The 21,939-nt window shown below is 38.9% G+C and overlaps 1 protein-coding gene across 2 annotated transcripts in view; it reads left to right on the top strand.

The window, feature by feature from the left end:
* LOC105703733 (mushroom body large-type Kenyon cell-specific protein 1) overlaps window positions 1–21,939 on the top strand; it is an 81,441-nt gene that overhangs the window by 15,647 nt on the left and 43,855 nt on the right. The window contains exon 1 of one of the 2 annotated variants that reach the window (XM_012432334.2): window positions 1,580–1,810. The exons of the other annotated variant lie outside the window; for it this stretch is intronic. The gene's annotated coding sequence lies outside the window, so the exon portion shown is untranslated. Of the gene's footprint in view, window positions 1–1,579; window positions 1,811–21,939 lie in introns of those variants that run through there. 2 annotated transcript variants of the gene reach the window in all.

Below are 21,939 nucleotides of genomic sequence, written 5' to 3'. Positions count from 1 at the left end.
ACCGAGGGTGCTCGCTGCAGTTTGGAGTCGTCGCTCGGTGCGGATTGGTGTGCGGTGGCACCGTACCTTGGGATCGGGGAAAAATCTGCGGGGGCGCCAAGGGACTGGGTGGGCCCCGGACCGGGGGAGGGATGGGACCCCTTGGGCCTGACGGCGCGCGTTTTGGGACCCTTTGGACCCTTTCGCGCGGATGAGGTAAGGATCGACTCTCGTGGAGGTGGTGTGGCAAATGCGGTACAAGTGGCGAGGAGGACCGCGAAGTGGGAAACCGAATCGATCGGATATATAGGCGCCTTGATGTTGGAGGGTTGTATGTTGACCGGGTGCCGGGAGTGGAAAAATGCTCGAGAGTGGACTCCATTGTCCGGACCCGTGTTCTTCGTCGATGATTTTGACACGGGGGATAGCCGGAGAATCGCCGTGTCTCCTCGATTGGACGTTGTTTGGATAGGCCTCCTTCAAGCTGATGGGGCGCGGTTTAAAGGGAATCATTAGAACCTCTTATCGTGGTTTTTGGCATTTTGTTACCTCGCCGGAGGTGGGTGGATTACGACTTTGACTGTGTTACCGTTTTGTTTGGGGACTCGATCTTGATTTACAGCCCTGTTCTGGTTTTGGTATGAGTTAAGGCGATTGACAAGATCCAGGTGAATCAATCCTAGAACGCGGAGACGCGACGTGTAACCTTGCAGCATCGAGGCGGGGACGTGAGGGGTGAAATGTAGGGTGTTGTATTGGTCTAGTTTCCCCCTTCGATTCCTTGGCATGGTGAGACTTCTCGTTTGACGTCTTTTCGTTCGTGCCACTTCTTCCTCAGACATCTGGTGACCCTGCCGAGTAAAAGTTTCGAAGCTAACTTAGTGACGTGGTTCTTTATGTACGCGGTGTTGGGCTAATTACTCGTAACATCGTCGTGGGGTGCATGTTTGACGTTGACGTTAAGATTAGTGTTCCGATCACTTATGATCAACGGGAAGTCCTACCAGACCCGACCGTATTTTGTTAAGTTGCTATGCAATATCAGAAATCACCACTCCAAGGCTAGTCCGCAAATAGGATCATTCACGTAAGATCTTTGCCCCTTTGGCAGTTGTCTGGGATCGGCATCCCAATCTCAAGAAGACACGACTAGAAGCCTGACCTCACCCAAGTGAATCGCTATGAAAATCCGAAAGACCCGCCGAAAGTCCTGAAAGTGTCGCGGAGAACGAAAGAGGCCTCCGCAGGCCTCTGAAAATAAAAACACCAGAAACCCTCCAAAGAGCATCCGCAGCGTAGGCATCAATCAAAACCAAGGAACACCAACAAAGACCCCAAAAAAGGGCAGAAGGAAATATCAAAGCCTGAAACCCAGGAAAGTCCGAGGACCCAGTTACATTGAGACCTGCAGAGCCTTTGAAACCCCTGAAGACCCCGAGGACTCCCCCAAGGAGGTGGCCATCCCAACCTCGTCCCTAGCATCCCGGACAGGCGTTTGACCCCGCAGAGGACCGGATGCCTCATCCCGGCAGCGACCGGTCAAAGTGCCGATGAGAAGATGTCGCGTCCTGGGGAAGCGTCGCGGCTGGTGGAAGCCCCCGAGGCAAGGGTGGCGTCGCGACGCATGACCACCCCAAGAGGCGTCCGTCCGCCCCCAAGTTTCGGACTCCAAAAGGACGGGGAGCCGCAATCTCGGGGTCACCTCGCCCCCGGCTGGCCAGGAACTCGACCAGGAACAGCACCCGCGGGGTGGGTTGCCGGCGCCCCGGCCCACTGGGGCAACCAGGACACACGTGGCGCCCCCCGATTTCGAAAAGCGTCCCCGTAACAGGTGAGTCACGTGTGGACGCTGCACGCCGCCCAATCGGCGCCCAGCGACGCGATTTTCTATTTTCTCCCACTGCCCCACCCGCCACCCACCACCCGCCACCCAACAACCACCACCCACCGGCCACTCCACTACTCGTGGCGTCTAGGGGAAGCGATGTACGCCCACGCTTGCGAACCTCGTCGAGACAGTGCTGGATGTGTTTTCAAAATCCTCTTCATCTTTTTCAAACTTAATTAGAGATTAATTGGTGGAATGCTGATAACGATTTCGGTGGTGTCGGACTCGAGGGTGGGGAATTTAGACAGAATATGGGAAGTGCTAAGCGCGCTTTCGAAATTCTCTTAATTTGCTGGTAATTGAGTGGAGGTTCATTGTTGAACCTTTTTGAGGCTTTCCAGGGTTTTTGGTTTGCTGACGGAAGTATGCTAGTTGAGGAAGATGAATTTCGATGAAAATTGCGTTTCCGAAAATTCTCTCTGATTTCTGGGAGAATAATTGATGATGAACCGTGATTCTCTCAATCTGTTAATAATTGAGTGGAGGTCCATTGTTGGCCTTTTTAAGGCTTTCCGGTGTTTTTGGCTTGCTGACGGAAGTATGCTAGTGAAGGTTGATGAATTTCCACAAAAATTGCGTTTGCGAAAATTTTTTCGGATTTCTGAGTAAATAATTGATGATGAACCGTGATTCTCTTAACCCTTTGGCTACTAAGAGCGCCTAAAGGCGCCCGACGTTTGGTCCAATATTGCCTGCACGGTCAGACGAATTTCGCCCATATGTCGAAATGGCTCCGTGTTCAAAGGGTTAATTTGCTAATTGAGAGGAGGTTCATTGTTGGCCTTTTTAAGGCTTTCCGGTGTGATGATTTGATGTCTGATTTCTGGGAGAATAATTGATGATGAACCGTGAAATGTTTTTAGGACCTTTAAAGTATTTTCTGTTTGATGATTGATTGGGCCGTTTCGTGCTTGAATATGAAAAATTAGATGATGGTAAATCATGTTGTATGTGTTCATGAGGGTCGCGAAAAGCCAGTTAACAGCAGTTTGTTGGATGAATTATTGTAACAAATGACTTGGAGACAAAATGGATTACCGTATCCGCACAAACTTCGCGAAGTAATGATGTAAATTAATTGAAAACCTGTGCGTATCGTTTTTTACATGCATAATAAAGTTTAAAGGTTAGGGGAGCGGCGGTTGACAAATTAAGGCTGAGCGAGATTAATGGTTATTTTGTGGGAATTGTTTATTGTTGGGGTTTACTTTACGTGACATGAAGAAGATTTAGGGACGGAAGGGTTGCATTTTATCATACTTAATGTCTGCTTGTTTTTCTTAGACAGTGAAAAATGAAAATAGTAAGTCGACGTGAGAAATTCTGACACTATCGGAATGTTTATTAATGCCAAAATTATACTAATAACGTAGTCAAGGGTTTTAATTATTACGAAAGAAGATGATTGATAGTACGAAATGTGGGCTACGATCGTGGTAAAATTTTTAAGATTTTGCAATCATACAGCATAAATTATACGTGTCAGATTTAACAACGTCAATCGATATCTTATCGAGATATCAAATGTCATATAGTTATTAGTGTCGATACTAAAATGATGGTTTCGTAAAAATTTATGAAAGCACCATTTGGCATTATAAAACATATAACAGAATTGCAAAAAGTAAGAACAAGTCTGCTTAAAACAGTAAGAGCATTAATTTAAAAATATCACCTCATAAATTTTTGGTAACCGTAAATTTTGACTAATACAAGGTTGAATTCAGGGGTGTTGCAAAATTATTAACAGACTAAATAAAAACATTTAAAGGAATTAGTTATAATAGAATCGTTCCTATAATTAGCAAATCCACGATAAAAATAATCTTTAAACAAGGAAGAAGTAATCAACAAGAACGTAGTCATAAGAAAAAATTTTACTTGCAACAAATGTGAACACTTGACCATGGGCCAGCAACATTATTGTCCATTCATAGTTGCAACATTCCTTTCTAGCAAATTGTACATCGCTCATTCGTTTAAGTACACCGATAAAAACCGATGGAAATTTAGAAAGATTTTTAAACACTAGGTAACTTAAGTTTCATATAAAAAACCGTGAAATGGAAGAATTACAAATTAGAAAATGTATAAATACATCTAACACAACATTTACCGTGTTGGTGCATTTTTACTTAAATTTAATGTAACATTACGTGATATTTTTTTTTCGCTTGGCGTCTAAGAGGTCTCAAAGAGGCAATACATTATAATTATCTATAATTTAGCTCAGATGCAGAATGTGATGTCACAGAGACAACGTAATTTATTAATTTATTAATTTATCATGGCATCAAAATAACCAATGATAGAGTATGTAAATTCACCTGGTCATTTTTATCAGGGAAGAGATAATATTTCCCCCCACACCCGCGACTCCTTCGACCTTCCCTCTCGCTTTCGCAAGATTTAACCAAAGCCCCCGAAAAATTCAAAGTTTCCCCTACATCCTCCTAGGAACGGTCCAACCCCAATTCGGACATGACTCTCTTCCCCAGCATCCAAATCTGAAACAGAAAAGAGGAAACGGATCAGCCATAAAAAAAAGTGTGGCCGAAGTGCATCCCTCTCTTCAGCACCCTGTTCCAAATCCTGGCGCGATAAATCGACCCATAAGACATACACCCATTACCCATCAGAAGTTGTTCTTGCTCGCGGAAGTGTTCAAACCCTAAACAGAAAAAAGAAACCGGATCAGCCATAAAAAGGGTGTGGTCGAAGTGCATCCTTCTTCTTGGCACCCCATACCAAAATTTGGTGCGATACGCCGACCAACAGGACATACATCCATTACCCATCAAAAGTTGCTCTTGCTCGGGAGAGCATCCAAATCTGAAACAGAAAAGAGGAAACGGATCAGCCATAAAAAAGGTGTGGCCGAAGTGCATCCCTCTCTTCAGCACCCTGTTCCAAATCCTGGCGCGATAAATCGACCCAAATGCATCCCTCTCCTTGGGGACCCATTCCATGGCTTGACGGGATAAGTCGACCCATAAGGCATGCACCCATGACCCATGAAAAGTTTCTCTTGCTCGCGGAAGCATCCAAATCGTAAAAATCGATAAAAAGGGTATGGTCGAAGTGCATCCCCCTCGTCGACACGCCATACCAAACCTTGGAGCGATATGCTGATCAACAGGACATACGCACATGACTCATGAAAAGTTGCTCTTGCTCGGGAGAGCATCCAAATCATAAACAGAAAAAAGAAACCGGATCAGCCATAAAAAGGGTGTGGTCGAAGTGCATCCTTCTCCTCGGCATGCCATACCAAACCTTGGAGCGATATGCTGATCAACATGACATACACCCATGACCCATGAAAAGTTGCTCTTGCCCGGGAGAGTATCCAAATCCTAAACAAAAAAAAGAAACCGGATCAACCATAAAAAGGGTGTGGTCGAAATACATCCTTCACCTCGGCATGCCATACTAAACCTTCGAACGATATGCTGATCAACATGACATACACCCATTGCCCATGAAAAGTTGATCTTGCTCGCGGAAAGTTGCAAATCCACAACAGAAATAATAAACTGGATCAGTCATAAAAACCAAGGGTGTGGTCAAAGTGCATCCCTCTCCTCAGCCGCCCATTCCTAAACTTGGTACCATACATCGACCCCCAGGACACGTGCCCATTATCCATCAGCGTTACCCACGCATCATCCACCAAACGTTGCTCTAGCTCGCAGAAGCANATAGTCATTACACAAGGGAAATTCTACGGTGGCATTGCGCGTTGCAATACACGATAATTTTACCCCATAACTTGAAATTACCAAAATTCCTTCTAAAATATTCCTTTTTAGCTTCAAATTGGACTATTTGAGATCATCTGAATTTTTTAAATGGACGAATTCGTGCCATAAATAATAGTCATTACACAAGGGAAATTCTATGGTGGCATTGTGCGTTGCAATGTGCGATAATTTTTCCCCATAACTTCGAATTAACAAAATTCCTTCTAAAATATTCCTTTTTAGCTTCAAATTGGAGTGTTTCATCTGAATTTTTAAAATGGATTGATTCATTTTAAAATGAGTTTTTAAATGGACGAATCTAGGCCATAAATAATAGTCATTACACAAGGGAAATTCTACGGTGGCATTGCGCGTTGCAATACACGATAATTTTACCCCATAACTTGAAATTACCAAAATTCCTTCTAAAATATTCCTTTTTAGCTTCAAATTGGACTATTTGAGATCATCTGAATTTTTTAAATGGACGAATTAGTGCCATAAACAATAGTCATTACACGGGGAGGGGAAGCTGCTAGGGTGGGGGGTCGTCTTCGGCCCCCTCCGTCGATTGACCTCGCTTCGGCGGGGGGAGGGTGGTGGCGTCGCGGGAGGGGAGGAAGACGCCGCCGGAGGGGGTTGACGAAAATGACGCGCGAGACGCGAAGCAACCCCTCGGAAAAAGGGCGACCCGAAAAAGCGCGACCGACGCCCTGCGTCGGGGGGCGGGGGGCGTTCGACTACCTCCCACCCCTGGTTTGAGGAAGGTAATGAATTCCTGGGTGACTTTCTCTCTCTCTCGCTCTCTCCCCCTCCCGGTGACGTTTCAACCCTCACGGGGGTACGTTTCCTTCCAAGTTTCCGTCTCCGATCTGGTTCGGTCTAATGTTTGCTGAGGGGCATGAAAATCTTGGAATTATGTATTCCTTTTGAGAGGAGTCCCTCGATTTACGCGGAGTATCCGTTCCACGTGGATTCGGTTTAAGGTGGTATAGAAGTGTGATGTATATCGTGTAAGTGTGATTTATAAGTGTGATATATATATATTAAAATCGTTCATTTTCAANAGAAAAAGTGAAAATTTTTATAAAACTTTTGTCCTGACTAGGTTCACCGAATTATCTGAAACTTTAACACGTGATTATGGAGGCTCTAAGGAAGAACGCGCTGCTCGTGAAATTTAACTTTGACTATTGTCGATATGAATAAAAATATGTGTCTTCGGTTTTAACGCTCTTATTAAAGTTCATTCTTCATTCTCCTTCATTTTAATAAAAAGTGAAAATATTTATAAAACTTTTCTCCTGACTGGGTTCACCGAATTATCTGAAACTTTAACACGTGATTATGGAGGCTCTAAGGAAGGACGCGCTGCTCGTGAAATTTAACTTTGACTATTGTCGATATGAATAAAAATATGTGTCTTCGGTTTTAACGCTCTTATTAAAGTTCATTCTTCATTCTCCTTCATTTTAATATATACTATATTAAAATGTAATTTAATTATAGTACATTTTAATATATATTATATTAAAATGAACGTTGCAAATGAACGATTTTAATATATACTATATTAAAATGAAAGCGTATCGATAATGTACTCTTCGATTACGGTTACTTGATAGTCATTGTGCGGGCTGGATTTTAACTATAAAGCGAGATTATGAATGGGACGGGATCTGCATTACCGACTGCTCCGAGCTTGATAGGGATCTTGTTTGCAGAGAGGTCGTTTGGCAAGGATTATCTAGAATTTACGGGAATATTTGAGCTTTGCCGGCAACACGTATGCCTCGCAAAACGTGACCGAAAGGGGTGAGGAGGGATAGATGAATTGCTGAAAGTAGTCCAGTTGCGGAGAATTTCCCGACACGAGTAAATAAACAAATGAACTCGGGTTCCGCATTTCATTTTCCGGACGATTAAACGTACCATTTGAAAAGATTAATGCCTTTTTTTAACAGGGAAAAATAGCGAAATACAAAGCCCACAATATTTGACAAAGGAAATATGCACTATCCGCGTAAATAATGCAAAATACTACGAAATATTGCATAAATATAGGGTAAGTACAAGTGAGAAGTACACTTACGAGGAGTCATAGAAATGAAAGAATTGCGCACAACAGAGCAAAAGTACATTGAGGTTGCTAAAAGGAGAAGTATTTATTTAATACGTTTGAGTCGATGCAGGTAAATCATTTAAAATGGAGGTGAATAGGTCTTTATGAGGATATGTACTATCCGTGTAAATAAAAAGCGTGTACTCGTGCACACATAATGGCGTAGCCATGCACGTCCGGCGTATCTAAATATCCTTTTTCCGTACAGCAAGTGTTTTTCTGTATATCGCCCTGCCAGGAAAACGTCGGGTATTCACACAGGAAGATAATGAAATAATTGCGGGAATGTGTAAAAACCGTGCTAGAAGCCGCGGCCGGTAAATTGCGAGTAAAAGCTCGGTCTAATTTTCCAAAGAAGTGCAAATATTTAGCGAAAAACCGGACCGGCTCCGGTGTCCGTCGTTGCTTTTAAAACTGTCTGTATAATTAGCATTTTATTGCCGCCTGAGTCATTTCTGGCCTGTATGTCATTACACGAGGGAAATTCTACAGTGGCATTGCGCGTTGCAATGCGCGATAATTTTTCCCCATAACTTGAAATTACCAAAATTCCTTCTGAAATATTCCTTTTTAGCTTCAAATTGGACTGTTTGAGATCATCTGAATTTTTTAAATAGACGAGTCAGTGCCATAAACAATAGTCATTACACAAGAGAAATTCTATGGTCGCATTGCGCGTTGCAATGCGCGATAATTTTTCCCCATAACTTGAAATTACCAAAATTCCTTCTAAAATATTCCTTTTTAGCTTCAAATTGGACTATTTGAGATCATCTGAATTTTTTAAATGGACGAATTCGTGCCATAAATAATAGTCATTACACAAGGGAAATTCTATGGTGGCATTGTGCGTTGCAATGTGCGATAATTTTTCCCCATAACTTCGAATTAACAAAATTCCTTCTAAAATATTCCTTTTTAGCTTCAAATTGGAGTGTTTCATCTGAATTTTTAAAATGGATTGATTCATTTTAAAATGAGTTTTTAGATGGACGAATCTAGGCCATAAATAATAGTCATTACACAAGGGAAATTCTACGGTGGCATTGCGCGTTGCAATACACGATAATTTTACCCCATAACTTGAAATTACCAAAATTCCTTCTAAAATATTCCTTTTTAGCTTCAAATTGGACTGTTTGAGATCACCTGAATTTTCAAAATGAAAGAATCCATGCCATTAATAATTTATTCGGTCTTGGAATAATTAGACCGATTTACAGGTTATTAGTTAATAGTTTAGGAGCTCGAAAGTTAAACAAATGTGGTTTAGAGGTTTCTTACAAAAGGATTTAGTTCTGCCTCTGACAAGGGAAACCGAATGTCGGCGGGAGATTTAAATACTATTTGCTCTAAATAATTTATACGGTCCATGCCATTAATAATTTATTCGGTCTCGGAGTAATTAGGCCGATTTACAGGTTATTAGTTAATAGTTTAAGAGCTCGTTTCGAAGTTAAACAAACGTGGTTTAGAGATTTCTTACAAAAAGATTCAGTTCTGTCACTGACAAGGGAAACTGAATGTCGGCGGGAGATTTAAATACTATTTGCCATAAATAATTTATTCGGTCTCGGAGTAATTAGACCGATTTACAGATTATTAGTTAATAGTTTAAGAGCTCGTTTCGAAGTTAAACAAACGTGGTTTAGAGGTTTCTTGCGGCAAAATTCAGTTCTGCCTCGGATAAGGGAAACCGAATGTCGGCGGGAGATTTAAATACTATTTGCAGGTAGAGAAGGATTTTCAGCATTAAATATTACACAGACTGCACACGCATAAGGATTTCTCAGAGATCATAATCCGCCTATGTGGTTCCAAAAACGGCGAAGCGGAGTTCTGATTCAGTAGCCAGATATTGTATTCATAATGCCTGCCTCTTGAATCTGCAAACTTAATTTGCATTAAATGTTCTATAAACAACGGTTTAAGATTTTCGGACTTTCACGCTATTTATAAATTATTAACCGCATCACCCCTTTCGGGATTAGAGTACTCTTTTGGTACATAAGATTGTAATAGAATTATACATTTAACGTCCTAAAAATAAATTAGTATACATTTATTAGAAATTTCTAAATAAACTTATAATTTGACGACGTCACGTTATAGTTTTATGAAATTCCAAGGCAAAATTAATACACCTGTATATTGAATTTATAACACATTTTACAAATTCATTACAAATATATTATAAAATGATATATTTTTTAACAGTGTTACATAATAATTTATCTCTATATTTTGCACAAGTACGAGAGTAAAATATCATGAACTGTTACTCGTAATAGTCATTTTTAACTAATAATATCCTAACCAATTTTAATGAACATCAATTACCGTTCAATGATTTTTACACGAAGTATACAGGTACGATTTCGTAGCACATTAAAGTCATTAAAATCATCTCCGCATATCGGATATTTTTTACTTTTCATTTTTAAGCTCCGCGAGTAACACTTCCCCGTACACGAGAGTATAATTAGGAAGATAATTGCACGGGAAAATGAGTACACCTATGTACTGAACATATGACACATTTTACAAATTCATTGCAAATATATTATAAAATGATATCTTATTTAACAATGTTACATAATAATTTATCTCTATATTTTGCACAAGTACGAGAGTAAAATATCATGAACTGTTACTCGTAATAGTCATTTTTAACTAATAATATCCTAACCAATTTTAATGAACATCAATTACCGTTCAATGATTTTTACACGAAGTATACAGGTACGATTTCGTAGCACATTAAAGTCATTAAAATCATCTCCGCATATCGGATATTTTTTACTTTTCATTTTTAAGCTCCGCGAGTAACACTTCCCCGTACACGAGAGTATAATTAGGAAGATAATTGCACGGGAAAATGAGTACACCTATGTACTGAACATATGACACATTTTACAAATTCATTGCAAATATATTATAAAATGATATCTTATTTAACAATGTTACATAATAATTTATCTCTATATCTTGCATAATTACGAGAGTAAAATTTCATGAACTGTTCCTCATAATAGTAATTTTTAATTAATAACATACTTTTTACTTTTCATTTTTAAGCTCCGCGAGTAACACTTGCCTGTACACGGGAGTATAATTAGGAAGATAATTGCAGGACTTAAACGTTACATGTACGCTGCGCATAGGTGACAAAATTATGCTAAAGAGCGTAACTCGGATGATTAGAGGAGCGCACGCGTATGTAAGGGCTGCACTTACGTAGGTACGTAAAGCCGCTCTTGGCATTGTGAGACAAGCCTTTCTCTCCTTACCCCTTTCACTCCTTCGCTCCTTCACTCTCGTAGTACGCGCGGCCGTCTCTGTCTCCCATTCATGTTCGCTCTCTGCCATTCTTGCCTGTTCCGTGCACTACAGTGCTACGGATCTCACGCTAACTTTAACCCTTTCGTTACCTTGGACGAGATATCTCGCGACCCGANGTAAATCCTAATACAATTTTTTATATAATATAAGTTGCATACTTCATACATGAACGCGAAAAGAGATTTGCACTTACATGAGTACGTAAATCCATGAAAATACAATTATTGATATAAAAAAGTTGCACAATTCCTACATGAACGCGATAAGAGAATCGCACTTAAGTAAGTACGTAAATCCGCGAAAATGCAATTAATGATATAAAAAATGTTGCATAATTCATGCATGAACGCGATAAGAGAATCGCACTTACATGACTACGTAAATCCATGAAAATACGATTATTGATATAAAAAAAAAGTTACATAATTCATACATGAACACAAAGAGAGATTCGCACTTACGTGGGTACGTGAATCCGTGAAAGTATGATTATTGTCTGAAATATGTAAAAATACAATTTTAGATATATAAAGAGTTGCATAATTCCTAGATGAACGCAAAGAGAGAATCGCACTTACGTGGGTATGTAAATCCATGCTCGCCATTGTAATACGAGCCTTTCGCTCTTTACCCCTTTCACTCCTCTCCTCCAGGAATACACACGACCGTCTCACTCCCTCTCTTCCATTCATGCTAGCTTTCTCCCTTTCTTACCCCCTCCGGCTGCTGCAAGTAACTGCATCTCTCTACGTAGATAACATGTACCCATAATGTATTCGTTCCAGATTCAGTACTGTGCTCTCTACATTTTAAAACAATGTCATCGATGATTTGGGTTCTTATCAACAAATACTCACTTTTTCTTCATAATTGCAAATATTGGGCTGTCGGAAAAGTCATGATGCGTTTTTTTTATGCCGTCTGTTACGAAAATGAATTTCTCATTCATTCAAGTTGAATACATTGATATAATTGCACATGGCAATTGTTGAAAAAAAAAAATAGCAGAAGGACATGTCGAGCCATTCTAGAAGTTCTATCGTTTTCTGGCAACCTTTTTTGCGGTTTTACTAACTTTACTGACGTTACTTACATTACCGACTTTCTTAATTATTATGGATTAGTAATTCTCAATGCTACATTTGTGACATTTTAAACTTCGTCTGTAAAAGCGACAACTTTGAAATATTCGAATACCACAGGATCCTACTTCCATAAATCATAAAGAATGCAGTATTGCATATTTTGGTAAAATACGCAACATAATATATATCTTAATAAGACAAAGTTGCATAAGACATGAACTTCGTAATGTCGGAATACCGCATAATCTTACTTTCATAAATCAAGATAGAATACTTGCATTAAAAATGCAGTATTGCATATTTTGATAAAATACGCAACAAAATACATATGTCTTGATAAGACAAAGTTGCATGATTCATGAACTTCGTAATTTCTGAATAACGCAGAATTTTACTTTCATAAATCAAGATAGAATACTCGCATGAAAAATGCAGTATTGCATATTTTAATAAAATTCGCAACATAATGCATATGTCTTGATAAGACAAAGTTGCGTAATATATGAACTTCGTAATGTCCGAATACCATAGAATCCTCCATAAATCAATACAGAACACTCGCAGGAAAAATGCAGTATTGCATATTTTGATAAAATACGCAACATGACATATATCTTGATAAAACAAAGTTGCATAATATATGAATTTCGTAATATTCGAATACAGCAGAATCTTACTTTCATAAATCAAGATAGAATACTCGCATAAAAAGTGCAGTATTGCATATTTTGATAAAATACGCAACATAACATATATATTGCTAAAACAAAGTTGCATAATACATGAATTTCGTAATATTCGAATACAGCAGAATCTTACTTCTATAAATCAATACAGAACACTCGCATAAAAAATGCAGTATTGCATATATTGATAAAACACGCAACATGACATGTATCTTGATAAAACAAAGTTGCATAATACGTGAACTTGAAGAGAGTTTTGCACTTACGCGGGTACGTAAAGCCGTTTTCGCCATTGTAAAACGAGCCTTTCGCTCCTTACCCCTTTCACTCCCTCTCTATAGGAGAACAAGCGGCCGTCTCGCTCTGTCTCTCTCCCACCCATTCACGGTCGCTCTCGCCCTCTCTCTCCCTCTCTCCTCCCGCCGGCTGGTGCACGTAAATGCATCTCTCCGCAAGAAGCTCATGTACGCGGGACATGTTCGTTCCGCGTTCGGTACCATTACGGCCACCGGATTTCCCGAGCGGGTTCGGGGGAGGATATGCATAATAAATCGGTAAGCTAATGTGCAAAGAGGAAAGGAGAAATGTTGGGGAAGAAAGCTCGTTGTCTCGTGTGTACTTGTACCGATGTCAGTCGAGAAAGTCAATATACGGATGATAACGCAACTGTTGATGAAACTGGCTCGGATGATGTACTTATGAATTTGTGATACAGGGACGATGAATGTTTCTTTTCGGGGTGGGGCATAATTAATACCACACTTTGCTACTTTTTATTTACCCTGCAGTGTGACGATAAACATTCTGCAACTTAATAGTAATTAATTTATCCTGTTCGGTGTAGGTAAATCAATTACACCGTGAAAAAGGAAATATTGTAATTCTTTTTGTTACACACTTCATGACTTAGGTTTCACATTAAAATATTTAAAATTGAAGAATTACAAATCAGGAAATCGGAAAAATACTCCTAACATTGTAGATTTACCGTATTGTGGCACTGTTACTTGAATTTAATGTAATATTACATTGCAATCTTCTATAATTGGTGGGGCATAATTAATACCACACTTTGCTACTTTTTATTTACCCTGCAGTGTGACTATAGTCATTCAGCAACTTAATAGTAATTAATTTATCCTCTTCGGTGTAGGTAAATCAACTACACCGTGGAAAATAAAAGATTATAATTCTTTTTTCTTTAAACATTTCATGACTTATGTTTCACATTGAAAAACGTAAAATGGAAGAATTAAAAATCAGGAAGTCGATAAATACGCCTAACATTGTAGCTTTACCGTATTGTGGCACTGTTACTTGAATTTAATGTAACATTACATTGTAATTTTCTATAATTGGTGGTGTATAATTAATACCACATTTCGCTACTTCTTATTTACACTGCAGTGTGACAATAATCATTCAGCAACATAATAGTAATTAATTTATCCTCTTCGGTGTAGGTAAATCAATTACACCGTGTGAAAGGAAATATTGTAATTCTTTTTGTTACACACATCAGGACTTAAGATTCACATGAAAATACGGGAAAAACGGGAGACTAAAAATCTAAATTGAAGAGTTTCAGGACTTAGCTCGAACAATTTAGAACACCGTATAAATGAAATATTACAGAATCAGATGGGAAAATATGGAAAATACTTTCCCGAACGATTGCAAGAACAAGGCTTGTCTCGGGGCTAATGCGTGTTTCTAGAGAAAAAAAAATTTAGTTGCAGCTAAACGTCACAGATGGCGGCGCTGGTCCTAAACAGTCGTTAGAATAATGAATTCCCGGGATTTCGACAGTTTAACGTCGATCTCTTTGTCATTACTTTACCGAAATGACATATGGAATATAATAAAAAATCATTTCATATAATTCTCACCGTAGACTGTAAAAGACTTAAATATAAAACTAAATGCCGGTAACGTGACGCGGCAGCTTATGTTCCCACTTGAGTATTCAAAATGACGTTTCCACCAAAAAGGGTATTAATGAATTTGAATTTGTGAATTTGTCGACCTCGTTTAAATTTCTCAGAGCCTTTCATATCGTCTTAACGAACGAAGTCGCAAATGTCATCACGGTTATTGTCACCCTGTCCCGCGGGGTAACATTATAAGGTGTGATAAGTGGGTGATCATCGTCGGTGTCCTCTTACTGCTTATCAGCTGACTCGACGAAGATGGCATTCCTCCCAGAAAGAGAGAGACGAGAAATTTGCGAGTCGGACCGTCAGCAAAAAATCCGCAAATAGGATCCCAACTGTTAAACATTGCCGCATTAAGTTTCAAACAGTTGTAAATGAGACATGAGATTTGTTAAACTTTGAAGAACACTTGCAAACGCATTTGCAATTTCTTTGGGTCGCGACAATGACTTCGGTATGACGGAATTTTTTGCAACGGGTATCGTAGTCAATGAAAATGCCATTAGGAGATTGTTTTAAAATAGGCTTTTTAATTACTTCTGGGTATCTTTTATTAATATCGTTATGGAGAAAGCGTGGGATTTTGTTTTACACCTTCTATTGTCTTCAAGTCCGATTCGGAACATGTAATGACGAAGCTTGATTTCTACTCATTGCTTATTAAAATGCATGGATGGCTAAGAGAAAGTAATAAATAATACTCGGGAAAATTGAATTCTCGTGAAATCGGAATTAAATATCAAGATTGATAACATCAAGGAAATTTGTTCAATTTGCTTTGTTGTAAAACACAAGGTCTTGTTCCTGAACTTAAACTCGTGTATTCTCGATAGTACTTAAATATGATCGAGAGAAAATGGTATTAAATATGGCCGCTTTTTCGAGAATAGAATTAATAATTCGATATCAATTCTCGTTTGCTGATTGATATATTAGGTAAAGGAGGGAAGATATCTACACTTAAAACATCATCATGTATAAAGAAACTTTCGCAGTAGTTTTGTCCGATTTCATTTTCAAAAACCTGACACCCATGAAATTTCAATTTTTTAAACATTTACTCATAGGTGTTCTTAACATTTTTTATGAAAAATGAAACTTCATGGGTGTCAGGATCTTCTTTACGTAATTAAAAATGATCGTTTTCTAGCGGGTCTGCTAGTCTTTATTACATTAAAATCATCACATTCTATATATCATCCGTGAATCACCGTTTCGCTGTAAAAATTAAAAGCATTTTAGGTAATTTACGTCGGTAGGAAATGTTTCGCTCTTGTAGAATTGAAGTTCCCTTATTTTCCACAAGTGGCGCTCGCGTCGTTAAGATCAGCGAAAATCTGAGATCCTGGGTCCCGATTCTGGAACTACTTTCTGAGGAACCGATCAAAGTCGTTAATTCTCCTTATATTGCTTCATGATAAGGAGAACCAACGCTATGGATTGAAATCATTCCCACTTTAGGCATCCAAGATCTTTAAATCTATTCCAATCTACTGCCGACAGCGCCTCCTCGATGAAATTTTGCGATTAAAAATTATGGTCTTCTAGCGGGTCTGCTAGTCTTTATCACTTTAAAATCATCACATTCTATATATAATCCGCGAATGATTGTTAAACTACACAGAGCGAACGTTAGTTACAAAATTAAAAGCATTTTAGGTCATTTACGTCGGCAGGAAATGTTTCGCTCTCGTAGAATTGAAGTTCCCTTATTTTCCACAAGTGGCGCTCGCGTCGTTAGATGAGCGAAACTCTGAAATGCTGGGTCCCAATTCTAGAACTTCTTTCTGTGGAACCGATCAAAGTCGTTAATTCTCATTATATTGCTTCATGGTTTAAAGAAATGAACAAATTTCTAAAATTGACTATTACGGCCATGACTCTCGGTCGGAGTTCGTCGTTCTCGATCGTTGGGACGCGACGAGGAAGCAGCAAAGAAACGGAAGTAGACGCAGCCTTCGATCACTCGTCCATAGAGAATCGTTCGCATAGACTCATCCTTATTACTATGATTAAACTCGGTATACTCGATTCGTCATTATTGTACCCGGTCATGACAACGAGGAAGGGTACGTGTCTTCGCCAGGGTATCGGACTTGGCGAAACCGAACTTCCGCGTAGGTATAGTTACTCGGAGAGTTCGTCGCTCTTCAGGATCGACCAACTATAAAGGAGAACCGGAAGTGACCACATTCCTCGACCGCTTCTCCCTTTACCGAGGAAAGTACTTGTTGAATTTGTCGCTCAAAGCCTGTAGCCAAATTTCGGGAACCATCCCAAAACTGATTTCTTCTTAACGTGATATGAAAGGGTCATTCTATATACCTAAAACATTAAAATATTTATAAAACTTTTCTGTTATGAATATGATTTTCGATATGGATATATTTGGTAAGGAAAACGTGGTGTTTATGAAATTTGATTTTTTTTTAAATATGTATTCTTGGTTCCAGTCTGGGATGAATACCAAATTGTGTTTATTAAAAATGAAATTTCATGAACATCAGATTTCGGGAACCCATCCCAAAACTGATCTCGAAGTCTGAAATGGAAGTTTCTATCACTATACCGAAGCATTCTAAAAAGAAACACAGGTTATGGAATGTCTAAATTAATAAACAGATAATTTTAAAAATTCACAAAAGACATTTTTTAAATGATAACATAATGATGCGATCCCACCAATTTTGCAGCCATTTTATGTTCGTAATGAAATAATGAAGTACAACCTTTCAGAAAGTTTGTGAAAGAAACGCCAGTTATCACTTGTTTAAATCAATTATCAACATTAATTTTGAGTACTCGAAACGTGTTTGTGGAAATTCAAAATTCCTGGAAGTTTCTATTACCCTCCTCGAGGACAAGCTCTCTAGTTTTAGGTGCGCAAGTTTTGATTGGTGCTTGTTAGAAATTCGGGTCATCACGCTTGCCTGGGCCTTGAATGATTATCCTCGTATCTTACATGAACTTCCGGTTTTGAAGCAAACCCCTGAAAGTTCAGTAATTAGTTCAGTTTCCGATTATTTCGCCACGTTTTTGTCATCTCAAGACAACGTTAGATTACTTTAATCTTACTATTAATTATACAACTAATTCCTTTCATAACATGTAGATCATTCAAACATAATTGTCTATACCAGTACATAAATTCTTTTAAACAAATAAGCATCATTCTAACTTTAAACAATATGTTGCAATACTTGTATTTAGAAAACAAGAAGACAAGTAATGTAGTGATAAGCTTGTGTAATCAATTTTCAGTCGTTTTTTAATTTATTTAATGATTCTTCTCCATGCGGATAAATACGTCTAATATACGTCTAATATACGTTGTTACGGCTTTTAGTAAGTGATCAAAGGCAGAAACAATGGCGACAATGCCACGAGCCAGAATATCATTTAAATAAGACACCATAATGCATGTGGAATATTCAATGCAGCACCTATTTAGTACTACTACTAACTGAATAGAAAACTATTTAGTATTCCGGTACTGGATCTACAAACATGTTCGGTCAGACATGCAATGCGTTGGATTACCGTGATAGGTGATGATTGTTGAACAAATAAAATCTATGGCATTGTCTGACAAGCCCATAAATATTTCACTATGCATATCATTCTAAATGCGTTAAAGTGATATGAAAGTGTGATATATATATACATGGTATATACCAAAAAGTCAAAATATTTAGAAAACTTTTCATTATCAAGAAATCCTGCTCCATTGAATTTATGATTGTAAATATAGAAAGAGGATATCTATATCTTACTTACAATATCTTACTATATCTTACAATTACCATTAACTCATTTTTTTTTAAAGTGGACTTATACCACATTAAAGAAAAAAATATTTTTGCGATAACATTTTATAGTTTAAATTCTTTTGATTACTTTATCGAGAACACGTGCTCCATCGGATTTATGATTATAAATATAGAAAGAGGATATCTATATCTTACTACATTTACCATTAACTCATTTTTTTTTTTAAGTGGACTTATACCACATTATAGAAAAATATTTTTGCGATAACATTTTATAGCTAAAATTCTTTTGATTACTTTATCAAGGAATCGTGCTCCATTGAATTTATGATTATAAATATAAAAAGAGGATATCTATATCTCACTAAAATTACTATTAACTCATTTTCTTCCAAAAGTGGACTTACACCAGTTTAAAAAAAAATGGCTTATATATGAGTACCAAAATGGCAAAATATTTATAAAACTTTTCTCCAAACTGGGTGCACCGAATTATCTGAAACTTTAATACGCGATTATAGAGGCTCTAAGGAAAAACGCGCTGCTCATGAAATTTCATTTTTTGAAAAAAACTTTTATCAGAGTATCTGGGAGGTACTAATACGGTAAATATACAAAGTTACGTGTATATATACATTTCTCAATTTGTAATGTTTCAATATCACGTGTTTCCATGTAAACCTTCAATTACAAGGTACATAAAAATCCGTGTAAATTCCTATGGATTCTTACCATGGTATCTGTTAGGTACTGATACGGTAAACATACAAAAGTATATATATATATATATATATATGTTATTGTTGTATATTTAAATATTACATTTGCATATGTACATATGTAGTTTTGTATGTTTACCGTATTAATCCATTTTCCAATTTGTAACGTTTCAATATCACGTGTTTCCATGTAAACCTTCACTTACGATGTACATAAAAATCTCCGTAAATTCCATAGATCCTTATCAGGACATCCGTGCATTCTTCGGTTATCAACGAATTTTCTACACACGTTGCTCCCGGGGCGAGTCCTTATCATGCGTGGGGCACGTGAAGGCGAGCGCGTCGCATATCTGCGACACGTGGCGTCATCTGCCGGCTAATTGGCCGATTCGGGCACATATCCTAAGCGCGCATGCGCGGATGATTCACCTTCCCCGCGGGGCAGCTCGGCGAGAACAAAAGCGGGTTCCTCGTCGCGAGGCCTCGAGGCGGCCGATTCGGCGCACGGCTGCAAGATGGCGGCCCTTTCGGCGCGGCGGCTTAGGTCAGGTTAGGCGAGCGCGGGCCCGAGCGCGCACGCGCGGAGGAGCGCGCGAGTTTGGGACAAAGGATAGCCTTGCGGCGCGGCATATGTTGCCGGGACGTCGGCGAGGGCGGTCGAGGGGGGCGCGCGGGGAGCGGTCCCCACCATGCGGGCCTCCGTTTCCTAACCGTCTAGTCTAAACCGGCGCCCGATTGGTCGGCGCCGCGATTAGAGTCCTTCGTCAGCGTCACCTCCGCTCTGGCGGTGCGGGGCGAGGGGGCGAAAAATCCCCGCTCTCCCATTGGCCCTGGCCGACTAGGCCGCTGCCGGTTTAGATTCTAAATGCCGGCCTACTTGCCGAATCTTCGGCCGACCCATTGCGGACCCGACGAGCTATGGACGAGGACGTCGTTCTTGCGGGGAGGGCTCTGCCTTCTTTTCCTACTCCGATCCGACCTTCCCTGGATTTTGGACATGTAACGAGATTACTTGTTTTTAACCAGGAAGTTGTGTAAGGAGATCTAACGCCATGCATTGAAATAGGCAATACTTTAAGGTTAAGTGAAACCCCCTTCACATCAGTCGATTCGAATATATTACTTTTTTTTAAGGGTATGGGACTAAACTGTCCGAAACTTTGATCCACTACTCCTGATTGTCTAAGAATTGTCTGGACACATTCAAGATTTGGATTTTTCAGTTTGGATCTTTCAATCAGGACGGTTAAATCGACCTAACGATATAATTGTACCGTTTATTAAAATTGATTATGACCTTTATTCTTCAATTGGACTTAAGGCATGAAAGGCTTATGATCCCGTTCAGCCTAGAGAGCAGTCGTCATTTTTAATTTTATAAATATTTTGACGTTTCATATACATGGAATGATCGTTTCATATACACAGAATGATCGTTTCATATCACCTTAAATGATCAATTACCAGAATGTACTGCATATGCATATTGGGCTGAATATTCAAACTGAATTAACCGAGCGTAATTCGGATATATTTCGGGTTAAATCGACCTACCGATCTAATTATTCCGTTCATTAAAATTGATTATGACCTTTATTTTTCAATTGGACTTAAGGCATGAAATGCTTATGATCCCGTTTACCCTCGGGGGCGGTCTCCATTTTTAATTTTATAAATATTTTGACGTTTCATACATATACTTATATCATACATATATACACATAATGACTAGATAGAATATAGAGAATGATCGTTTCATATCACCTTAAATGATCAATAACCAGAACGTACTGCACATGCATATCAGGCTGAACATTGAAATCGAATTAAGCTCGCTTGATTCGGAAATATTCCGCGTTAAATCGACCTAACGATCTAATTACAGCATTCATTTAAATTGATTATGACCTTTATTTTTCAATTGGACTTAAGGCATGAAATGCTTATGATCCCGTTTACCCTGGAGGGCGGTCGCCATTTTTAATAAAGGCGCATCCCCGATAATCGTGACCACGGATCGTATATAATGAATTCCGGCATCGCGAAACTTCCCTTCAAGGAATACCACCACCCACACACCCTTATTGGAATTTTATTTAAAGGCAAGGCACGTCTAATTGTTTGTGGAATTAATGACGTGCCCGGACTCTGGCATAGGGCTTGCCCTATGCGTTATCAGCTGCGCGTATTCCTATTTCGAATATCGGAAATTATGGATGAAAATTGCGCCGCGAGATTAGGGGGCTTCCGAGACCACAATTGAATTTCCAGTATCGTAACTCCTAGGTGAAATGTATACCAGAATTAATTCCTCAACTGTATTAAAATCGGAATCTAACCTGAAAGTCTGGAGAGAAATTTTTTAAAGGTGCTCTCGCTTATCAGGTCATTTCAAAGGTTGTGACGTTTTCTGGAAATTTGTTTAACCCTTTGCACTTTTTTGTAGAGTGGACTTGACATCAACAATCGACATCTCAGTAATTAGGAGGGCAAAGAGTTAAATGTTTACCCTTTATTAAGATGGTCCAAAAATTTTCAAATTGACATACTCAATCATTCTTTATTTTGATACCAAGGTAAATTCCCCAATGGAGCACATATGTAAAAACAACGTCAAATTGACGTGCAATTCTTTCTTAATACCGTAGAAATGGAATATTACAGAGTC

The sequence above is a fragment of the Orussus abietinus genome, unplaced genomic scaffold (assembly GCF_000612105.2).
Source record: "Orussus abietinus isolate OABI.00-Male unplaced genomic scaffold, Oabi_2.0 scaffold121, whole genome shotgun sequence".
NCBI classification, from domain to species: domain Eukaryota; kingdom Metazoa; phylum Arthropoda; class Insecta; order Hymenoptera; family Orussidae; genus Orussus; species Orussus abietinus.
The sequence above is the reverse complement of the archived record's forward strand: the minus strand, read 5'-3'. Positions and strand labels throughout refer to the sequence as shown.